At 51.1% G+C, this 23,403-nt stretch overlaps 1 protein-coding gene across 2 annotated transcripts in view; it reads right to left on the reverse strand.

Moving 5' to 3' along the window:
* Nucleotides 1-23,403, reverse strand: part of LOC135906740 (QRFP-like peptide receptor) — a 351,749-nt gene that overhangs the window by 313,832 nt on the left and 14,514 nt on the right. The window contains exon 1 of one of the 2 annotated variants that reach the window (XM_070522110.1): nucleotides 9,227-9,859. The exons of the other annotated variant lie outside the window; for it this stretch is intronic. The gene's annotated coding sequence lies outside the window, so the exon portion shown is untranslated. Of the gene's footprint in view, nucleotides 1-9,226; nucleotides 9,860-23,403 lie in introns of those variants that run through there. 2 annotated transcript variants of the gene reach the window in all.

The raw sequence follows: 23,403 nt of genomic DNA on the forward strand, positions 1-23,403 counted from the left end.
TGTCATCAATCAGGTAATCAAGAAATCCGCAGAATACAATCATCCTCTCTATATGGCTTTCATAGATTACGAAAAGGCATTTGATTCAGTCGAGATACCAGCAGTAATAGAGGCATTACGTAAGCAAATAGTACAAGATGCTTACGTAAATATATTGGAAAATATATACAGAAATTCCACAGCTACCTTAATGCTCCACAAGCAAGAAGATACCTATAAAGAAAGACGTGAGAAAAGGAGACACAGTCTCTCCAATACTATTCACTGCGTGCTTGGAAGAAGTATTCAAGCTATTAAACTGGGAAGGCTTAGGGGTAAGGATCAATGGCAAATATCTCAGCTACCTTAGATTTGCAGATGGCTTTGACCTGTTCAGCAACACTGGGGATGACTTACAACAAATCATTGAGGACCTTAACAGAGGGTGCATAAGAGTAGGGTTGAAGATTAATATGCAGAAGACAAAGATAATGATCAATAGCCGGGCAAGGGAGCAAGAGTTCAGGATCGCCAGTCAGTTTCTAGAGTCTGTGAAGGAGTATGTTTACCTAGGTTAACTGCTCCAAGCGGACCCTGATCATGAAAGGAAATTTACAGAAGAATAAAAATGAGTTGGAGCGCATTAGGCAGACATTGTCAGATCCTGACTGGAGGGAAGGAGGAGGGAAAGAATTGAGTAGAATTTATTGATAGGAAAGACAGAGAGGTCGACCTGAGCTAGTGTGCTCTAGTCTGCTACTCTGCACTGGGGAAGAGGGAAGGGGAGTGAAAGTATTGGGATGGACGATGATGATAAGAGAAGTGGTGAGTGCTTATGTACATGTCTCGCTAGAGCCGCTCATCGAGCTTGCTGTCCTGCAGAAACTTCAACAATACTTTTGTTGCACGCATTGAAATTGCAGTGTCAGGCCATGGGCCGAGGATAGCTTCCTCCGACAGTGGTTGCCTGCCAACGCTGGCTAGGGAAATGTCTAAAGTTCTTCGCTCCAGCATATATGCTGGGCAGTCGCACAGCACGTGTTGCAGTGTTTCGGGCATCTGGCAGTGTTCACAATCAGGGCTGTTCGAGTGGCCGATGAGGTGTGCGTAGCGACGGGTGAAAGCAACGCCGAGCCGAATCCTGTGTAGCAATAACGTTTTGCTCCGTGTAAGCTTCGGGGGCAAAGAGAATTTACCGTCTGGGTCAATCATATGTATACGCCTGTGAATGTTGTCATGGTGGGCTCTGTAAGCCTTTTTAAGGTCCTGCATGAGTGCCTTGATCATGAAGTTGGTGTCAGGTCGCGAGTAGGCAATCCGTACTTCATCAGAGGAAGAGGAGGCCGATCTTGCCTCACTGTCAGCGAGTTCATTGCCAAAAACACCACAATGACTAGGCACCCATTGAAAGGTGATCACGCGGCCACTTAACTCGGCACTGTGATGAAGTTCGACGATTTCCAGCACGAGCAGATAGTATGGTTCTTTCTTTAAAAAGTATTTTAGTGCCTGTAGCGCTGATTTGGCGTCTCACAATATCGTCCATTTATGGGGTGTCTGCGTTAGAAAAGCAGAAGGCAGGGATTTTAACCAGAATAACGTCCGGTTAGCTACCCTACACCGGGGGAATGGGAAAGGGTTAAACAAAGATGACAGGGAGAGAGATGAGGGAAGGAAGTAAGGAAATTAGCGGTGAGTTTGCTGACGCGTGTGGTCTTATAGAAATTGCTTTACTTGTCACAGACGTCCGCAGAAGCCCGTCGTCCTCAAGAAGCACAAAAGCGCCTTCACCGCTTTATGGGCTGACGAGCGATGGGGGCGGTGTTCCAGCAGCACCTGCACAGAAAGCGGCCGATTGTCCAGTTTTTGGAGAGCTTTGGCAAGTTTTTGTTTTTCTGGGGCATATGGGTCGATATTTTCTTCGGCGCCGCAGACCTCGCAAGCTGCACTGTCGGTCACTCCAATTAATGTAGAGTATGTCTTTGTGAAGGCAATTTCTAACCAAAGGCGACAGAGAAGCGTAGCTTCACGTTGAGGAAGTCCGAGTGGAGGTTGGAGTTGCAGTGGGGGGTTTAATCGATGCAGTCGTGTAAGTCGTAAGTTTGGCGAGTTCCACTCGGTCAGTGAGAAACTGTGTGCCAGGTTTTGAAGCTGCCTTGCGGCGTCGGTCCTCGAAAGCGGAATTGGAACGCTGTGCTCTTCTTGATGTGCTGTGCGAGCAGCGTTATCGGCGGAATTATTGCCACTGATTCCACAATGGCCAGGTACCCCTTGAAAAGCAACCTCGTGACCTTCTTGTTGGACATGATGGTGACGGTGACTGGAAGCTTACTATTATCATTAACAAGAAAGATTAACAATCAATGTATACTACCGGTGCTGATATGGCGCAGAAACTTGGAGGCTAAGAAAGAAGCTCGAACACGCGTTAAGGACCGCACAAAGAGCGATGGAGCGAAGTCTAGGCATAACGTTAAGAGACAGAAAGAGAGCGGTTTGGATCAGAGAGTAAACGGGTATAGCCGATATTGTAATTGACCTTAAGAGAAAAAAATGGAGCTGGGCAGGTCATGTAATGTGCAGGTTAGATAACCGTCGGATCATTAGGGTTACAGAATGGGTACCAAAAGAAGGGAAGCGCAGTCGAGGACGGCAGAAGACTAGGTGGGGCGATGAAATTCAGAAATTCGCAGGTGCTAGTTGGAATCGGTTGGCGCAGGACAGGAGTAATTGGAGATAGCAGGGATAGCTTTCGTCCTGCAGTGTACATAAAATAGGCTGATGATGATGATGATGATGATGATGACCATTGCGCACAGTGACACCTAAGTAGTTATGTGACTCGACTAGTTCGAGAGGCAGGCTTCCGATTTGGTAAAGAAATGCCAGGCGATTACTGCTACGAGTTACTCGCATAACTTTACATTTTTTTAGCATTAAGTGTCATTAACCAATCGTCACACCATGTTAGTATGTTGGCAAGGCCTTCCTGCATGCAGGGCTGTTTGATTGAGGGGGCTACGTATAGTGCGATAAATGACACAATCATCGGCGAACAATATGATGTTAGAGGACACATGTGAATGTAAGTCATTAATATATATTAAATATAATAGAGGATCAAGATCAGATCCTTGAGGGACGCCCAATGTTATTGGAACAGGGATAGATAGGTGACTATTTATAATGACAGATTGAGAGCGGTTACTAAGGAATTCTACAGTCCTATTCAAAACATCAGGATGTAAATTAAGTCTTGTAAGTTTTAATATTAGATGCTGACCAGGGACTTTATCGAAGGCCTTAGAGAAATAGGGAAAAGTTATGTCAGTTTGTATGTTAGTGTCAAGGTTAGCGTGAGCATCGTGCAGAAAGATGGCCTGCTGTGTCTCACATGAGAAACCTTTGCGGAATCCGTGCTGAGCGGGATGAAAAAGGGATTCGAGTCAAGAAAGTTCATAAGACAGTAGATGACATGTTCCATGATTTTGCAAGCGAGCCTTGTTAGGAAGATGGGGTGGTAATTTAGCGGTGCGTTTCTGTTAGCTGATTTGTGGACTGGAACGAGAGAGAGAGAGCAAATGATAAAGGAAAGGTAGGGAGGTTTTTTATTTTTATTTTTTTTTTATTTACAAATACTGCTGTCTCAGTTTCTGAGACATAGCAGGAGTGAGTACAGAGTAACAATAAAAAAAATACAATTTCAAGTACTTTTAACAAAATTCACCAGAATACTAGAAAACATTACCAGAATACATAATTACGTAATTCTTTTTCAAAATCCTCAGTACCGAGTCTGCGCAGAGACCCATCAAGTTTATTCCATAAATCCACCGTCCGTGGAAAGAAAGAAAACTTAAAAGAATCAATATTTCAATCAATCAATCAATCAATTTTAACCAGGACTGAGCCCGGTTGGCTACCCTACACTGGGGAAAAGGAAAAGGGGACGGAAATATTAAAAGAAGAGAAAGTCCACTGGGGATATCATTCGGTCACTCAGTCTAGATCACAGACCCTGACTCAGTCCAGTAGCCTTCAAATATCGCAGCAGAGCTTTTGTGGCCTTTTGTAGCTGCGATATGCGAGGCCATGGTCCCAAGATCTTCTTCAAGGTGAACGGTGTTCTATCTAGCCGATTGAGAGCTGTGCAGAGGTCATGTCTTTCATTTTGAAAAGATGGGCAGCAATATAGTTTCCTCGGCACCGCAGGCATTACAGTCGGCGCTATCAGTCATTCCAATCAAAAACGTATATGCATTGGTGAATGCGACGCCCAAGCGTAAGCGGCACAGCATTGTTTCCTCATTTCGCAGAAGTCCTGGTAACAGCCGCAGTTGCATAGAGGGGTCGAGGGCATGCAATCGTTCTTGGGTGAATTCAGGTGTGTGCCACTTCTCTAATGTCATACGGTGTGCTACCTTGCTTAGGTGTTGGGCTGCGTCGGTCCACGATAAAAGTACAGAAACAAGGGTTGCTCCTTCGTGTGCTTTCCTAGCAGCTTCGTCAGCGAGGTCGTTGCCGGAGATACTGCAATGGCCAGGCAGCCACTGAAACACGACGTCGTGGCCTTTCGCTATCATACGATGGTGCATTTCTCGTATCTCCGACACTAGTTGTTCACACGACCCACGACGAAGAGATGACAGAAGACATTGCAAGGCCGCCTTCGAATCGCAGAATATTGCCCACCGATTAGCGGGTTGGTTGTTAATGTAATCAACGGCACCTCGGAGGGCAACAAGCTCCGATCCGGTCGATGCTTTCATGTGAGAAATCTTGTATTGGACGCTAATTGATCGTGATGGTATAACCACTGCGCCGGTGGAGCTGGTCTGAGTGGAAGAGCCATCCGTATATATGTGGACTCGGTTAAAGTAGAAAGTGTTCGAACAGTCCAGAGCTGCTTGCTTCAGGGCCAAGGTAGGCAGGTCGGTCTTCTTTCTTATCCCTGGAACCGTGAGACGCACTTGAGGTTGTTCTAAACACCACAAAGCTGAGGTTGAACGTGCTGAGGGTGTGAAGCCCGATGGTAGACAGGCACGATGGATGCTGACCTCGTTGGAGAAGGACGCCTGCGGTCGTCGTTCTGGCAGGCAGGCAAGAGAGCTTGATTGCATACGTGAAACATGACGAACATGGGCCCTATAAGCGTGTCGATGCTAATGTAAGTCGTGATCGGATGGTCTCGAGCCATTATAATGGTTCCTGCTGTTGAGGCGCTCCGCGGAAGTCCTAGGCAAACACGTAGTGCCTGTGCTTGCACGCTCTGTAGTTCTCGAAGATTTGACTTGCATGTTTTAGCAAGCACGGGAGAACTATGACGTAGCAATCCGATAAAAAGCGCTCGATATAACTGTAGCATGGAGCCCACTGACGATCCGCATGTTTTCCCGGCGATAAACTTGAAGACATGAACAATAGATGTGAGCTTCTTCTTCAATTGGGCAACATGAGGGCTCCAAGAGAGGTCCCGGTCCACAATGACACCCAAAAACCGATGATTTCTCTTGTAGGAGATAGGCTGGCCATTATTGCATACTGGATAACGAGACATTGCTTTTCGTGTAAAAGTGACTAACGCACATTTTTCTGTTGAGATGGTAAGGCCTTGTGTGAAGATAGTGAGATGCCTGTGTTGCCGCTTTCTGCAGCCTTGCGCGAACCTGCAGACGAGTGACCGCTGATGACCAGATGCAGATGTCGTCGGCGTAGATTGAGACACTCACTGTTTCCGGTAGGGATTCGGCCAGCCCAAGAAGCGCGAGGTTGAAAAGAATAGGGCTTAGAACCCCAACTTGGGGAACTCCTCGGCATATGTAGTGGTCGGTAGTCGGACCATCTTCCGTACGTACGAACAAGGACCTTTGTGTCAAGTAGTTTCTGATCCATTGATATACTCGCCCTCCTAGTTCAATTGTCAAAAGGGCGTCTAGAATGGGTTGATGGGAAACGTTGTCGTAAGCGCCTTTCACGTCCAGAAAGAGCGCTACTGATAATCGTTTCCATGATTTTTGCTGTTCTACAGATGACACTAAATCGATGACACTGTCAATCGATGAACGGCCTCGTCGAAATCCCGCCATAGAATCAGGGTAAATCTTGTGGTGTTCTAGGTACCATTCGAGACGCATGAGGATCATGCGTTCCATGAGTTTCCCGATGCAGCTAGCAAGTGCTATAGGCCGATACGATGCCAGTTCGAGCGGCGACTTCCCTGCTTTTAGTAGCGGTACCAGGCGGCTGCGTTTCCACTCCTGTGGGACGACACCATCTTGTCATGAACTATTAAAAAGGCTGAGGAGTTCTCTTCGTGCTTCTCGGCCTAGGTGGCGCAAAGCAGTATATGTTGTGCCATCGGGCCCTGGTGAAGACGAACACCTACAGAGCGCCATAGCAGCTTCTAACTCTTCCATAGAGAATGGAGCCTCCCTACTGGTATCTCGTGGACCGGGGATGTCACTTAAAGCCATGTCAGGGACTAAAACTATGCCGCCGGCGATTTGCGCGCAAAATTCCTCTGCAACGTCTATCTCACGGCGGTTTTGATAGAGAACAAGGGCGTTAAAAGGGTGTCGTTCCTGAGGTCTTGAGCAAAGACCCCGTAGGGTACGCCGCACACGGGACAATGGCTTGCGGGGTCTAGTGACTCGCAAAAGCATTTCCATCTTTGATCCACTAGCTTATCCATTCGGCGTCTTATCTTCTTTTGCATGCGCCGAGCTTCTCTGAGGTCAAGAATTGACTTTGTGCGCCTGTACCTCCTTTCAGCACGGCGACGTATTGTACGAAGCCTTTCCAATTCAATGTCATTCTCTGTACGCTTTTTCGAATGTGTGAAGCAACGCGTGCAATCTTGCATTGCGTCTGCAATGATGTCTTCTAATCTGCGTGCGATCTGTTTCCTGCAGGTGTCTTCTACTCGATCTTGAAAGATTGACCAATCGATTTGGCGAGATACATCCGGTAATGCGGCGTCTAGACCATTGATTCTCACATAGGTCGGAATATGATCACTTCCATTGGTTTCAATATCACTGAACCACTGCACGCTCGAAGTCAGGCAACGTGACACCAAAGTCAAGTCAAGGCAGCTACTGTACGTTGTTCCTCGCAGAAATGTCGGACTTCCGTCGTTTAGAAGACACAGGTTATGGCCTGATGCAAAGGATATTAGTGACCTGCCCCTCGAATTTATCCTGGAGCTTCCCCATATATGGTGGTGAGCGTTGAAGTCCCCAGTTATTATCCAAGGACCGGGAGTTGTAGCCATAATATCTTCTAGTCTTTTGCTATCAAACTGACTTGTTGGGGATAGGTAGACGCCAATAATAGTAAAAGACAGCCTCTTCTGTTTCACACGAACACAGACGTATTGGTTACCGTCGTGTGGCGCTACGGGGTGCGAAAAATACATTAGGTCCTTGCGAATGTAAACCAGAACCTTACTACTACGGACTCACGTTGTTGAAACAAAAGGTTCATATCCTGATATTCTTATGGAGGCTGATAAGTTCGGTTCACAGATCACCAGTATAGGAAAGTGGTAGTCAAACACGAACTGTCGAAAATCCGAAATACGTGACCTTAGGCCTCTCGCATTCCATTGGAATATGGAAGCACTTCTGACATCATCCCGGAACGATCGCTGTTGCTGTCGATGAGCCATGGTTCTGCTGTAGAAGTTCTCAAGCACTGGACTTCTGAAGGCTTGCTAGAACCGGATTGATGGTATCCAGCACTTGCAACGCACTTCGAGCTGTTGGTGTCTGTATCTTGTCCAGAAGAACACGAATAGCACTCACCAGAGAGCTGATCATGACAACAATTTGTTGATCTTGGTCCGTCAGTTTATCAGCAACAGTCGAAGTGTCCCTTGCTGTAGAAGTCTGATTTCACTCAGTAGGAGCATGTAGCCTCGGGAGTGCGGGCCACGCGTCTAGGGCTGTTCGTTGCATCTTTGTCCTTTGATCTGACTGCGTTGGGCCTGGGCGGAAGAGTGGGTGGCAGCGTACGTGGCTGGCGCTATGCAGAGGCTTTGGAGGTTCGCGATCGACGTCGGCGACGCGATCGTCGCCGCCTAATAGATATTGCTGCTTCTCGGTGAGACGAGTGGTCTCTAACCATTTTCCTCAATATTGCCATTTCCTTGCGAATTAAAGGGCATTCCTTCGAGGAGGCATCGTGAGGGCCGCTGCAGTTTGTGCACTTCAGCACACTGGCTTCGCACGTGTTAGTGGTGTGGGGCCCAGTGTAGCGAGAACAGACGGTAGTGTTCTTGCACACACTACTCACATGCCCAAACTTCATGCGCTTCCAGCACTGCAGCGGTTTTGGTATGAAGGGGCGAGCTGCGTGTCGGAAGTGGCCCACTTTTACATGCGAAGGTAGGGATTCGCCTTTAAATATGATTTTGAAACACCGTGACGTGCCGAGACGAAACGCGTTTGTGATGATGGTGTTTTCCGTAGCTGGCTTGATTAAGATTGACAGATCGGAGTCGACAATGGTCTCATCAACATCGTGAATTACGCCACTACTGATTTGTTTGCCCAGCGGAATATGAGGGCGGACTTTCATCCCGTCAAGTTCCGTGACATTGCGCAAAGAATCCAACGCAGCCGCGTGTTCTACGTCAATCGCTAGGACGTTCTTACGGGTATTCACTCTGATGTCTTTGATTTCATTCAGAACCAGTGCCTCTTGTGGGCTCACAGTACGTCTCCGCGCACGGCGTCGCCAAGTGGCCCCCGAGAAGTGGAGCCTCACGACGCGGCACGACGGCGCACGGCGATAGACCCACCGCAGGTTCGAGCACCGAGCCGAAAGACCTGGACGGCTCTGGCCGTACGCATGGGCGCTCTCCCAGGAACACACGGCGTCCAGGACAGTTAAGGCGTTTATTGATCCCCAATGGCCAACATGTGCCAGACTGCACCCAAACACACGGAGTACACTCGGCGCCCGCGGTTCCCGATGGCGAGGAAGGCGGGGTACACGCCGCGTCGAACAATGGTTTACGCGCGCGGGCCGAAATGCGTTCGCAAACGCTACCTAGCGCTTCCCGTCACCGACAATGGTCTGCGACGGTTCGGACACGCAAAATGTGACGCACTGAGCACCTGCGACTACCGCAAGGGCGGAACGCAAAGCCACTCAGCAAGCCACACTTACGCAAGCTGACAAAGCACGTGAACGTCCCCAGGCCGGGGCGTTGGGGGACGCAAATAGCTGGTCGCTCACGTACCTTGCAGCTTGCCTCTCGTGACCGGCGCTCGTCCCTGTCGCCGCACGACTCCCCCGCGCACGGCGATCGTCCCCAGTCGGGGCTTCTTCCCTACGTCACGCCCCACGACCCAATCGCAGGGCCGCGTAGCATGACATCACGGGACGCGGCCGCGGCGCCCGGGGAAAACGGCGCGCGGTCGAGGGGTAGGCATTTGGGAGAGGTTTTCCTCGCAATGGCGAATAAGTCCGGAGCCTTAGGCACAGCAGCGACTGCGCCCCGGTAGACCGAAGGACTCCCACATCCCTCTCCCCTTAAATGTCCCTACCAGCTGAGAAATAAGCCGGCGGCATGTAACACAAAGGAAAAGTCCCCTGTATCAGCCAGCATTAGATATTGCAAGGACGGCTACCCTCCTGCCTCCGTTCCAGCCCTTAAACACATATTAAAGAAACGAGAACAATGTAATCAGGGCAGATACACTAATAGCATAGATATTTAACACGTACAGCAAACCCAGTGAAAATCGCGCACAACCATATAACTCAAAGGAAAAACTGTACAGCACACTGCCCCAGAATACCCCCAGAATAAATGTAATATCTGCTACACGAACACACACACACACGCACAGAGACACACACTCGCAAATAAACACTAAAAAAAGTTAAAGAACCCCAGGCAGGTAGGCGCCGTCCGCGGCTGCGTCCGTTAGAGTCAGCGTGTGCCCCTAATGAGGATAGGGCACTGGGTGCTGGCACCTCTCCACTCTGCGCTGCGCGGGCCATGCCTTCACCGAATGGGGACGTATCAGAGGGGTGCCGATACACCCTCCTGGCACGTCCAGGTGGCCACACTCCGTGTTTTTTGGACTGGTCTCCGTAGCTGTGGCAGGCGGGACAGTCGTTGGAGCAGGGAGTTTCCTTGTGGCTGGAGCGCCTGGCTGTGCCACCCAGCGCCGGCGTCGGCTGCGGCGGCGGCTCCTAGGGGCGACAAGGGCAGACGGCTTGTCCATCTTGAGCGCGAGTGCGCTGCAACTCGAAGCTACCGACGAAGGCGACTGTCGAGACAGAATGACAGCGGGAAGTCAGTTCCGGGCACCGGCAGCAGCAGTGCCAGCAGGAGTAGTAAATGCTGACGCCAGTCGTTTTCAAGAAGGAGCGAGCAGAGATGGGGGGCACAGGATGGAGGGTCGCGAAGCCAGCTGGACGTGGTTTTCGTCCCCTTTTGCACGCGCACACACGAGGCACCCGCGACACGTGCCCTTAGGGCTTGCAACGGATTCGGGCGCAGGCAACACCAATGTCTGAGGCGAGAGGGGTAGCAGCGATGGTGAAAGCCAGCTGGACGTGGTTTTCGTCCCCTTTTGCACGCGCACACACGAGGCACCCGCGACACGTGCCCTTAGGGCTTGCAACGGATTCGGGCGCAGGCAACACCAATGTCTGAGGCGTCCAATGTCTCAAACCTTCCCCTCATCTGACGCTCCCGTGGTCGCACGCCCCCGCTTTCCGGACACTTACGCGGCGAGTCTCAAAGACGAGACAACAAAAGAATGAGGGCACCAAGCGCCCCTCTACAGCTACGTACAATGGCGATGCGGGGTAAGAAGCGGGGCACTTTGAAAACAAGGCTATGCACACGAGGAAGGCTAAACCTATTATTCAAGCAAGAAGAAATACAAGCACTGAACAAACGGGCAAACTTTTTGACATCTAGTTAGGGCGGGCTGGAACCGTGGCGCGCTGGCCTCTGTGCGGGAAATCCCGAGAGGAAAGAAACACTCGCTCGCAGAGGGAGAAAGCAAGAGTAACGCGTTTCTTTTACCAGAAAGGTATGGCAACGCGAGGGCGAATTCACAATGGTGGTCGTCGCCTGAGGGGGTATCGATGCGACGGCCGAAAGCGGTCGGAAACACCGGACGTGCTCTGTTCCCCGGAACACCCGAGATCGCTGGGCTCCGGCGCCGGCTCGACTGGCCTGCAATGGTAGGCTTTCAAGTCGGCAATGTGAACGCGGCCCCTGGTTCTCCCCGTCTGAGGATCCGTCAGCTCATACACAAGTGGTGAAAGTCGTTTCTCCACTCGGTAAGGCCCCAGCCATTTAGGAGCCAACGCTGCGGAAAACCCTTTGCTGGCGTCACTAAGAGCGTGGTTGCGTTTAAGCACCAAGTCACCGACCTGAAAGGAGACGTCGCGATGACTCTTGTCATACTGAGCTTTCTGCTGGGCTCGGGCGGCTCCCAAGCTGTCCCTTGCTCTGGAGAAAGCGCGGGCAAGCCGGGAGCGAAGCTGCGCTGCGTACGAGGAAAGGTCCCCTGGCGCATTCTCAACCCCTGCTCGGCGCTGCGTAACAATGGTTAGCGGATTCGCCAGTTCACGGCCAAAAATGAGGAAAGCGGGGGAGAAACTTGTTGAGCGGTTTTGCGCCGTCCGAATGGCGAACGCGAGTTCGTTCACGTGGTCTGCCCAATTCTTCTGGCTCCTGGCAAAGGCCGTGAGCATCGACTTCACAGTACGATTAAAGCGTTCCGTGAGGTTGGCCTGGGGGTGGTAGGGCGATGTGAGGCGATGCTCGATCTGAAGGGATGTACACGTCTCACGAAACACCCGAGAAGTGAAGTAAGACGCATTGTCAGTAATCAAACGCTCCGGAAATCCAAAGCGTGTGAAAACTTCCATTAGCTTATCCAACACTGCCCGAGCCGTCACCTTGCGGAGCGGAAATAGCTCCACCCACTTTGTAAAGTGATCGACCACTACCAAAAGGTGCTGAAAGCCCTGTTTACTCTTTGGAAAAGGCCCAATTAAGTCGCAGGCAGCAAACTGCCAAGGCCGCTGACTGTCAATCGGCTTCATTAAACCCGGCGGACGGCCACCGCGAGATTTCACCGTCTGACAGACGTGACAAGTCCGGCAATAACGGAAAACGTCGCGCTTCATACCAGGCCAGGTGACAGTGTGGCTGAGTCTTGCAAAGACCTTAGAGCCACTGAGGTGTCCAGCCAGCGGTTCATCATGAGCGTAGTGCAAAAGTGCGCGCCTCAGACTTTTCGGTATCACCACCTTAAACGGGTTAATTGATTCATCCTCGGTAGCGATATATCTAAGCACGAGCCCATCGTGGTCCAGCAGGTAGGAATCTTCGGAAGTACCAGCAATAAAAGCTGGCCCGGGTACTTCTGCGCTCGTTGCAACACCAGCAACGTTACGGCGCTCCGTTTCCGCTACTCTACCAGCAATTTCCTTGCAAAATGAATCCTCCTGCTGGGCCTTTAGGAGCTCTTCTCGGCTGAAAATAATCGCGGTCCCTCCAGAGTGAGAGCCGGTTCCATTACTTCCTTTTGGAGATACTGCAAAGGCCTCGTTCTCCGGTGTCGTGGTACGCGGCTGTCTTTCTGCGGCTAACTCCTTCTGCACCCGTGCGAGAACATCATGCGCGGTGACATCGTGTTCATTAAAGGCACAGTCATGAACGGTTAAGTTACCACCAGTGCCGGTCGATCTATTCACAACGCTCCCCTTTGGCTCGTTTACAACTATTCCCCCCACTGATGGAGAACTCTCGTCACCGCCCGGCTGTACAACGCCGAAAACCTCTTTTACCGCAGTCTCCTCTATAGGTGGGGACCCGAAGACGGTCTCCCTCTCTTCCTCGGCCACTTCACCGCTCGCACAGGCGGGCGTGTCGGCGGCTTCCGTCTTTCGCCGCTCGCCTCCGGCATCAGCCGGGTGGGGAAGCGGCGCGCGCGAAAGCGCGTCTGCGACGACGTTCGTGCTCCCCTTTCGGTACTGCACCGAAATGTCGTAGTGCTGTATTAGAAGTGCCCAACGTGCCAGCCGACCCGCAGGTTCTCGAAGCCTCATGAGCCAGCTGAGCGCGCTGTGATCCGTCTGCACGACGAATTTCGTGCCGTCTAAATAGACGTCAAATCTCCTCAGTGCAAACACAATCGCTAAGCACTCCTTTTCCGTCACGGAGTAGTTCTTCTCCGCAGGGAGCAGCGCCCGACTAGCAAAAGCCAGAGGGTGCAGGACACCATCGAATTCCTGAAGGAGGACCGCCCCCAATCCCAAATCGCTCGCGTCCGTCTGCGCGACGAATTTCTTGGTCAGGTCAGGCAATCTGAGGCGAGCTGTCTCGGCGATGGCTCGGGACAAGCCGCGGAATGCCTGCTCCTGCTCCGGTTCCCAACGCCACTCCACAGACTTCCCCAACAACTTTGTCAGCGGTGCCTGGAGTTTCGCACAAGATGGAATAAATGACCGGTAGAAATTGGCCATTCCGAGGAAGCGGCGGAGGCCGCGTACATCTTTGGGGGCGGGAAAATCCAGGAGAGCCCGGAGCTTCTCCGAATTCGGCTCAATGGAGCCTCCTCCTAGGGTGAACCCCAGCAAGTGGACTCGAGTTTGCGCCACTTGTGCCTTTGCCGGATTTAGCGTCATGCCCGCTGACCTGATCCTCCCAAGTATGTCCCCAACGTGACGTATGTGCTCCTCAAACGTTTCGGAATAGATCACGATGTCGTCGAGGTAGCACATGGCATGGGACCATTTGGCATTGCCCAGAACCCGATCCATTAGCCTCTGAAATGTGGCTGGGGCGTTGCACAGACCAAATGGCATTCGCTCAAATTGAAACAGCCCACGATGGCACGTGAAGGCGGTCTTTGCTCTGTCCTCGGGTTCCACCTCTACTTGCAAGTAGCCCTTAGCAGCGTCGAGAGTCGTGAAATACTTCGCTGAACCTAGGCTGCCCACAATTGACTCGATGGTTGGCAACGGATAGGCATCTTTACGGGTAAGTGCGTTCAGTCGACGGTAATCAACGCAAAGGCGGAAACTACCATCCTTTTTTGGAACCAGGACGACAGGAGATGCCCAGGGGCTATCGGAACGCTTGATGACACCGGTCGCCAGCATCTCGTTAAGCACACCATCGATAGCCTGTCTCTTGGACAGGCTAACCGGCCTGGGGTTGCACTTCAAAGGACGCGTATCCCCAGTCTCGATCCTGTGGCGTACAAGGTCAGTGCAACCTGGGTCTTCTGTGAACAGGTCGTCATAGCTGAACAGAACTTCGGACATGTCAGATTTTTGTTTGAGCTCCAGCCCTACCGCACGGGCGATCAAAGGGTGGAACAAGCCACCTCGCGCAGGCACGTCTATCTGAGCGGTAGTGCACGCAGAATACTGCGCCAGAAAGGGCTCAACCCCCTTATCTAGCGCGCCGTGCGGGCCCGCCACTCGCTCGGCGGCGACACATGCCGGAGGGTCAGCGAAAAGCCTCAAAGGGGACAACGGTCCCACCCTATAGCCTCCGTTCGCAATGTCTACCACTATACGGGTCTTACGAAGAAAGTCACGACCCAGAATCACGGGAACACTCAAGCCAGGCAAATGAATGAAGCGATGGCGCCTCGTTCGACCATCCCAACGAACAGACAGCCTCGCTGCCCCGCCTGCGGGAACGGAGCCGCTGGCTAGGTTAAAAGTTGCTCGGCATTCGCGCAAGCGAACAAAGCGCTGCTGCAAGAGGGTCAAAACGTCGTCGCCAAACAAAGACGCACTGGCCCCTGTGTCGAGGAGCGCGGCAAATTCGCGACCAGCAATAGTGACAGTGACGAATGGGGCGAATGCATCCGCGGGAAAGCCCGCACGACACACGGAGGGAGCGACAATCACTTCGGTCGGACGTGCTGTCAGCTCGCGTAAGTGTGGCTTGCTTAGTGGCTTTGCGTTCCGCCCTTGCGGTAGTCGCAGGTGCTCAGTGCGTCACATTTTGCGTGTCCGAACCGTCGCAGACCATTGTCGGTGACGGGAAGCGCTAGGTAGCGTTTGCGAACGCATTTCGGCCCGCGCGCGTAAACCATTGTTCGACGCGGCGTGTACCCCGCCTTCCTCGCCATCGGGAACCGCGGGCGCCGAGTGTACTCCGTGTGTTTGGGTGCAGTCTGGCACATGTTGGCCATTGGGGACCAATAAACGCCTTAACTGTCCTGGACGCCGTGTGTTCCTGGGAGAGCGCCCATGCGTACGGCCAGAGCCGTCCAGGTCTTTCGGCTCGGTGCTCGAACCTGCGGTGGGTCTATCGCCGTGCGCCGTCGTGCCGCGTCGTGAGGCTCCACTTCTCGGGGGCCACTTGGCGACGCCGTGCGCGGAGACGTACTGTGAGCCCACATTTTGGCGCCCAACGTGGGGCCTCACGACGCGGCACGACGGCGCACGGCGATAGACCCACCGCAGGTTCGAGCACCGAGCCGAAAGACCTGGACGGCTCTGGCCGTACGCATGGGCGCTCTCCCAGGAACACACGGCGTCCAGGACAGTTAAGGCGTTTATTGATCCCCAATGGCCAACATGTGCCAGACTGCACCCAAACACACGGAGTACACTCGGCGCCCGCGGTTCCCGATGGCGAGGAAGGCGGGGTACACGCCGCGTCGAACAATGGTTTACGCGCGCGGGCCGAAATGCGTTCGCAAACGCTACCTAGCGCTTCCCGTCACCGACAATGGTCTGCGACGGTTCGGACACGCAAAATGTGACGCACTGAGCACCTGCGACTACCGCAAGGGCGGAACGCAAAGCCACTCAGCAAGCCACACTTACGCAAGCTGACAAAGCACGTGAACGTCCCCAGGCCGGGGCGTTGGGGGACGCAAATAGCTGGTCGCTCACGTACCTTGCAGCTTGCCTCTCGTGACCGGCGCTCGTCCCTGTCGCCGCACGACTCCCCCGCGCACGGCGATCGTCCCCAGTCGGGGCTTCTTCCCTACGTCACGCCCCACGACCCAATCGCAGGGCCGCGTAGCATGACGTCACGGGACGCGGCCGCGGCGCCCGGGGAAAACGGCGCGCGGTCGAGGGGTAGGCATTTGGGAGAGGTTTTCCTCGCAATGGCGAATAAGTCCGGAGCCTTAGGCACAGCAGCGACTGCGCCCCGGTAGACCGAAGGACTCCCACACTCTAGATGTGAAGACACGGCTTGCCTGTCGTTGCCTGTTGTGGACTGGAACGAACTTTCCAATTTTCCAGTCATCTGGAATGAAACCTGAAGAAAGAGACTGGGCAAATATCAAAGACAGATATGCTGCGGCAATATGCATTGTGTTGTGAAAATGTTTTTGAATTAATCTCGTTCATGGTGGAAGATGATGAACACTTGAATTTGCCGATGACCGCACAAATACCGTCCACATTGAAAACGATCGCTGGCATTGAAGAGTATATACTAAGCGATGGCGAAACGGGAGGTGCATCATATTCGTCAGTGAACACAGTAGCAAAGGCAGAATTGAACACTTCATTAAATCTTCTTTCTGGGCGAGTTGGTGCATACTTGACATAAAAATTGTTACAGCGCAAACTCATGCAACCACAAAGTATGAAGGACGGGACACAAGCGCTGGACACAAGCGCTTGTGTCCCGTCCTTCATACTTTGTGGTTGCATGTGTTTGCGCTGTAACAATGTTTATGTCAAGAATGAACACGTCAGCGCAATCGGAATCATCGATAATTTCGTACGAGCCTGAAATTCTGGCAACCTTTTAAGAAACATTAAACTCCAGGTAGATTTGTCTCGGGCGCGTTGTCAAAATAAAAAAAAGCTAATATTCGATAACCGAACACGACACCACAGAAGCAACAAACAAACAACACCAACAATAAGTTCTATCTGCAGATATTTGATCTCGTGTTTGCAAGGCTTCGCAGTTTCTTTTGCCCCTCCTCGACACAGATAAAACCGCGTTTACACACTAGAGCGTTTTTTTTTTTGCTTGCGTGAATGGTGGTTTTAAAATACAGACGCTCACTGCACAAGAACTCGTGTCCCATTGACTTGAGCATGACCAGAGATGAAATTGTACTAACAAGAGCAAAATGACACTTTGTTTTGTTTGCATGTCTGCTTGCAAGCATATTTTGGATAGACAGGTTTATTGTATTCTAAAAATAAGTTTGTTGAGTACGACATTGAATTTGAGTTCGGAGAAGTTCTTTCGGCTTCAAGTCGATTGCAAACATTGAGCCGTGGCACCTTTCCAAGAGATTAACTTTCTTTATTCTGACTGAAATGAGAAGCTCCAGAACATTGGACCTAGGCTGCCTTCATCCGTGAGCATGCCACCACTGCATGCTCACGCACACAAAAGGAAGAAACATGGACGACGCACGTCTGTTTCTTGTGTGCGTGTGTGCGCGTGCGTGTGTGTGTGCGTGTGTGTGTGTGTTAATTCGCGGTAAAGTGTGTCCTACAGCAAGTACCAACTAAGCTAACAAAGAGAGACAGAGAAAGGTAAAAGAAAGACGGAGGTTAACCAGAGATTATCTCCGGTTGGCTACCCTGCACTGGGGGAGGGGCAAGGGGATGCGATAGGTGAGAGAGAGGAGGATTAAAAAAGGAAAGAAGATAAAACTACACACACAGGGCCAGACAATGAAATCTTCCATACCTCAGTAAGGAAGCCTTCATTGCAGTGAGGCTACCTTATGTCACTCTGAAAGGTTCCTTACTGAGGCGCCCTCGGTGAAGGCTTCCTTGGTGCTTCCTCGGTACTTCCTCAGCATAAGAAGCCAAACAATGAAATCTTCCTTACCTCGCTAAGGAAGCCTTCATTGGGGTGAGGCTACCTTATGTCACTCTGAAAGCTTCCTTACAGAGGGTACCCTCGGTGAAGGCTTCCTTGGTGCTTCCTCAGCATAAGGTAGCTCCAAAGCTACCTTCATGCGTCCTTACGCCGCTCCTGGCCCTGAACGAGCGCTTCACCTCACTGCTTAGCCACGTGGCATTCGCTTGCGCATGCGCACTGTCACCCACCTGCGGAGAAGCGCGAGCACGGTACGTCTTGCCAGGCATGTTCATTTCAGTCACGCGTGCGGCATGCAAGCATTGCTAGGCGTTGCTAGGCGTTGCAAGACGCCGGCGTGCCAGCGTTGCTGGAGCACATCAAGTTTTGCACTGTAATGCGCAACTTTTTTTTAACTTTAGTAAACGAAAGTAGAAGAAAGCGTCCACGCTTCTCTATATTAGCTATTCAATTTAAAGATTGTGCGACGATGCAACATTTTTTAATAGAATAATTGTGTTCGCGGAAAGATTTGAAGAGATAATCTCGAACCCAGGCACGCGGCAAGCGCTCCTTGGGTGAGGACGGGTGAAGGGAGCTTTCAGAGTACGCGTGCTTCCTCCATCGGTCCTTCGCTGTAAGGACGCCTCACGTAAGGTTAGGAAGCGCTCGAAGGAAAGGAACTAGGGGTGTGCGAATATTCGGAATTTCGAATACGAATCGAATATTTTCCATATTCGAAGCGTATTCGATTCGAGAAATGCATGTTCGGAAATTCACGAATATCCGAGGACGGCCGAATAACGGTGGAAACGGCGAATATTCGGATAGACTGCGAATAATTGAGCAATTAACCAATTGTATGCTTGCTCCGCATTCTCCTAAGAACATGTTTATTAACTGAGAACTTCGCATGATCCGCTCATTATCTGTATGCTCTGTTTCAGTCTATCTGCTTCAGGCATTTGAGACATGATCAGTTTCGGTTTCTTTTTCACCAAGCTTTATAATTCCAATTATTTTGGAATGCCCCATTGCCTTGAAGGTTGCAAAGGCAACTCAAGGTTGCCTTTGCAACCCTGAGTTGCCATTATCTGTATGCTCTGTTTCAGTCTATCTGCTTCAGGCATTCGAGACATGATCAGTTTCGGTTTCTTTTTCACCAAGCTTTATAATTCCAATTATTTTTGGAATGCCCCATTGCCTTGAAGGTTGCAAAGGCAACTCAGGGTTTGCTAACATTGATTCAAAATGTATCAAGGCTCTTTGTGCGGAGTGGAAATTTGATGAAGTGGCCAGCCTAGGCATGTTTCTTGATCCGCGCTTTATGGCCACAGTTCATCAGGCATCTGGTCAGATGATCTGGCTGAAAAACCTTGTGACAAGGGAGCTCCAGGAAGCCGTCGTGGAACACCGTGGGGACACCGCCGTGCCAGCGTCGACTTCGTGTCCACTGGTGGCATCGAGTGAATGGAATGCTTTTGACGATCTAGTGATGAACAAAGAGAAGACACATTTGGCATCTGCCCCTGAGAGGGAACTTACAGACTACGCGCAAAAGCCTCTTCTGGAAAGGTGCATGAATCCTTGAGAGTGGTGGCAGTCCATTGGCCGCTTCAGGTACCCGCTTTTAAGTGCACTCGCCCGGAAGTACTTGGCGATCCCCGCCACTTCAGTTCCTAGTGAAAGAGTCTTTTCTACCGGTAGAAATGTGACAGTGCATAGAGAGCGTTTACTTTCTGGCCATATTGAGCAGTTAATTTTCCTTCACGACAATCTGTAACAAGCGTTTTACCTGACTGAGGGCATTACCTGAGTCCATTATCTATAATTGAGTACCTCTTTAATTTGAAGCAACCTTGTAAAATGCAATGTTATTTTTAAAAGGGTAATAAAGCTATTGTTACCTCTCTTGCAATTTTTTAATACTACACATGTATTCGATATTCGATTCGATATTCGAAGAGAGTTCTTCGCCTTATTCGTATTCGATTCGTAATCGAAAATTTCAATATTCGCACACCCCTAAAAGGAACGTTTTATTGTTTGGGCCAAGCTACCTTCATGCGTCCTTACGCCGCTCCTGGCCCTGAACGAGCACTTCACCTCACTGCTTAACCACGTGACGTTTGCTTGCGCGTGCGTGCTGTCGCCCACCTTCGGAGAAGCGCGAGCACGGTACGTTTTGCCAGGCATGTTCGTTTCAGTCACGCGTGCGGCATGGAAGCGTTGCTAGGCGTTGCACGACGCCGGCGTGCCAGCGTTGCTGGAGCACATCAAGTTTCGCACTGTAATGGGCTGCTTCTTTAGATTTAATAAGCAAAACTAAAAAATAGCGTCCACGCTTCTCTATATTAGCTCATCAACTTAGAGATTGTGCGACGATACAACCTTTTTTTATTGAATAGGGGTGTTCTGGTGTTCGCCTAAAGCATTTAAGAGATAATCTCGAACCCAGGCATGGCGGCAACCGCTCCTTACGTGAGGACGGGTGAAGGGAGCTTTCAGAGTATGCTTGCTTCCTCCATCGGTCCTTCGCTGTAAGGAGGCCTCACGTAAGCTTAGGAAGCGCTCGAAGGAAAGGAACGTTTCATTGTTTGGGCCACACACGCACGTACACACAAACTGTTTCTGTGGGCACTGTCACGCAGCTCGCAAAGGCGTTCCTAGTGTTATGCAGTGTCACTGTACAATCCTGCATCAGACAGTGAAGTCACAATCTGTCAGAAAGTCCAGTGTCTTTTAAATACCGCAGCAGCGCCTTCATAGCCGATCGCGCTGATGTTCGCATAGGCCAGTTTCTAAGGATCTTGTTTTCTGTCATTGGGCGCTTGTACAGTTTGTCTAGGGTGACTGAGAGGACCGCTCTTTGCAGGTTGAAACGAGAGCACTGAAAAACAAGGTGCGCGATTGCTTCATTGCACCCGCAGAAGTCACAAAGTGGGCTGTTGGGCATTCCGATAAGAAAGGAGTACGCATTTGAAAATGCTACTCCAAGCCATAGACGAACTAGAAGGGTGAAGTCGCGTCATGGAAGCTCAGGCGGAATAGGGTCCGGGGTATGAAGGTGTGCGCTTGTGAAATCGGATGAATTCCACTGAGCTAATGTCAGGTCGTGTGCAAGTACGGCAAGTTTTTTCGCTGCGTCGGCTCTCGAAAGAGGAATGGCAACGCAGGTGACGCCGTCATGGGCAGATCGGGCAGCTGCGTCTGCTCTATCATTGCCGTGTATGCCATAGTGACTAGGCAACCACTGATATATGATATCGTGTCCTTCGTCAACTATGCGTTGGTGTACTTCTCTGATCTCTGCGACGAGCAGTCCATGTGATCCATGGCCCAGTGCTGAGAGTACACTCTGTAGTGTCGCTACGGTGGAACGATTGCCGGCAGCAACGGCAAGGTTAATCCCACCAGTAGCCTACAACAACTCAACTCAACTCAACTACACTCTGTAGGGCTGCCTTGGAATCACAGAAGACTGACCATGCATGGGGTGGTTCCTCCTGAGTGAAATGAAGAGACGCACGCAAGGCTACCAGTTCAGCAGCTGTCATTGATGATAAATGTGACGTTTTTAGCTGTATTTTGACGGATCTTGTTGGTATCGCCACATCAGCAGCTGAACTTGCAGATGTGACTGCGCCATCGATGTAAACTTGTACGTGGCCACTGTGGACCTCATGTAAAAGTGCTAATGTGGCCTGCTTCAAGGCCAACGACGGCATGTTAGCCTTCTTCGTGATTCCTGGGATGATGAGGCGTATTTCAGGTTTGTGCAGGCACCATAAAGGTGAGGATAGTCTTGCTGCAGGCATGTAGTTCGATGGCAATGCGTTACGATTGGTAACAATTATACGACTGATAGTAGCGTGTGGCCTTTCTGCGGGTAGAGCAACAAAGAATTCTGTTGAAATATATCTGTAACTCAGCTTACTTAGCCTAAGTTTTTCGTAATCATACACTTGCGCGTTCAGAGCATAGTCCCGTGTCTTCAGCGCTTTGGCTCCCAGTTGTATGTGGCACATCGATGCAGGCTTAAATGTTTAAAATTAGTACTCAACGTGAAAAAAACCCCGAAATCTCGCTTTCAGTTTAGGGCGGATAAGCTTCGTTTGTAAAGTTCTGTATATATATTAGCGAAATGATTGTTTCACGGTTACGTTTTGTTACGTTTCGCCTATGACGCGCGGTGTAGCCGGCGCGGATTCAACGTACGGCGGGGCTTCGTTCAAAGCGGCGGACATTTTGGCCCGTTCGGAGCGGCCGCGACGCATCCCCGCCGAGCGCGTCCCGGCATGTTCAGTGCCACGTGTCTTTGTGTGTGCGTGTGTGTGTGTGTGCCCACGCTTGTCAAAGCGCGGCAGCCGGGGAGAGGAGCTCCCCCAGTGTGAAGCGAGGAGGTCTGACCGGCGCCGGCCCGGCTGATGCGTCACCTCCTTGTCTCTACATGTCTCTCAGTCCGTCCGTAGCTCGCTGTCACGTGGTGTCATCTCGTGACCTTCCTTCTTGCCCGCGACGCCAAGAGTATAAGAGCAGCTGCCCCCGGACGCCAGGAGAGAGGCTCCGATTTCTTCTGTTGAGTAACGTGCTCTCCCGTCTCTCTACTTCGGTCGACCTGACCGCCCGCTCTTTGCGATGCTAGAATAAACAAGTTGTTCTGTTAGCAGTCGCCTCATGCTTTGCTGGGACCTTCGGATGCTTCCAGTGTGCCCCAGGCCGCCAGGCCAACGCTACCCTTGGGGCTTGCGACCCATTTGCAACAACGGGCGCCAGCGGTCCGATTGCAATAACGGGTGTCAGCACTGAGGTTCCAATAGCTGGTGGCAGCGCTGAGATTCCAACAGCCGGTGCCATCGGTGCGGATCAAACAGTTTACTAATCCGTGCAAAACTACACAGAAGATATCACCCTTCAAACGTCGTTAGCTAAGTGGTTAGCTAAGCTAAGATATGACTGGCCTTTTGGGAATGACCACCCTAACAAAAGCACCCGATTTGTATAATTAGGGTGTTCGATTTGTTTAGATTCCGACTTCGCGAACTGACGCTGCGGCTGAGCTTCGCCCAATAGCGCGTAACTGTATTATATCATGGGAAAATAAAACGCGAACAGGAAATTATAAAGTAGAACTGCTCTTACGAGTAATAGCGTCAGAGTGCGATTTCGTACCACGCCTGCTCTGTCTTCAGTGATTATGGGCTTCAAACTACGCGTACAAGCCGGAATCACGCCTTACGCGAAGTATTGGAAGCGTAAACGAAATAACGCGTTTTGGTTAGCCCCAGCTACTTCGCGTTTAATTTGTCGGCGATAGTATATTGACCACTCTGACACTGCAACGTTATTACGATTTATTGCCTAAATTCGATTTAATTATTTTTTTCTGACCAACAGCTGCGCCTTCCGCCTGGGCAATTGCGACGTGAACAGACTATGTTGCGTCTCCGTGGTTGGGCGTCCACTTTACAAATTTGTATCCCTTTCCCATTGAAATGCTTCTTTCTCATTGAAAAGCAGCACCATCTGCGACGCGAGTATCTGTCAATATAGGCCTTCGCGCACGTTTTCTCTGTCCAGTCTGTATATACAGCGAACAGGTGAGTGCTACGTTGTGCAACCTGCTT

The sequence above is a fragment of the Dermacentor albipictus genome, chromosome 1 (assembly GCF_038994185.2).
Source record: "Dermacentor albipictus isolate Rhodes 1998 colony chromosome 1, USDA_Dalb.pri_finalv2, whole genome shotgun sequence".
Lineage (NCBI taxonomy): Eukaryota > Metazoa > Arthropoda > Arachnida > Ixodida > Ixodidae > Dermacentor > Dermacentor albipictus.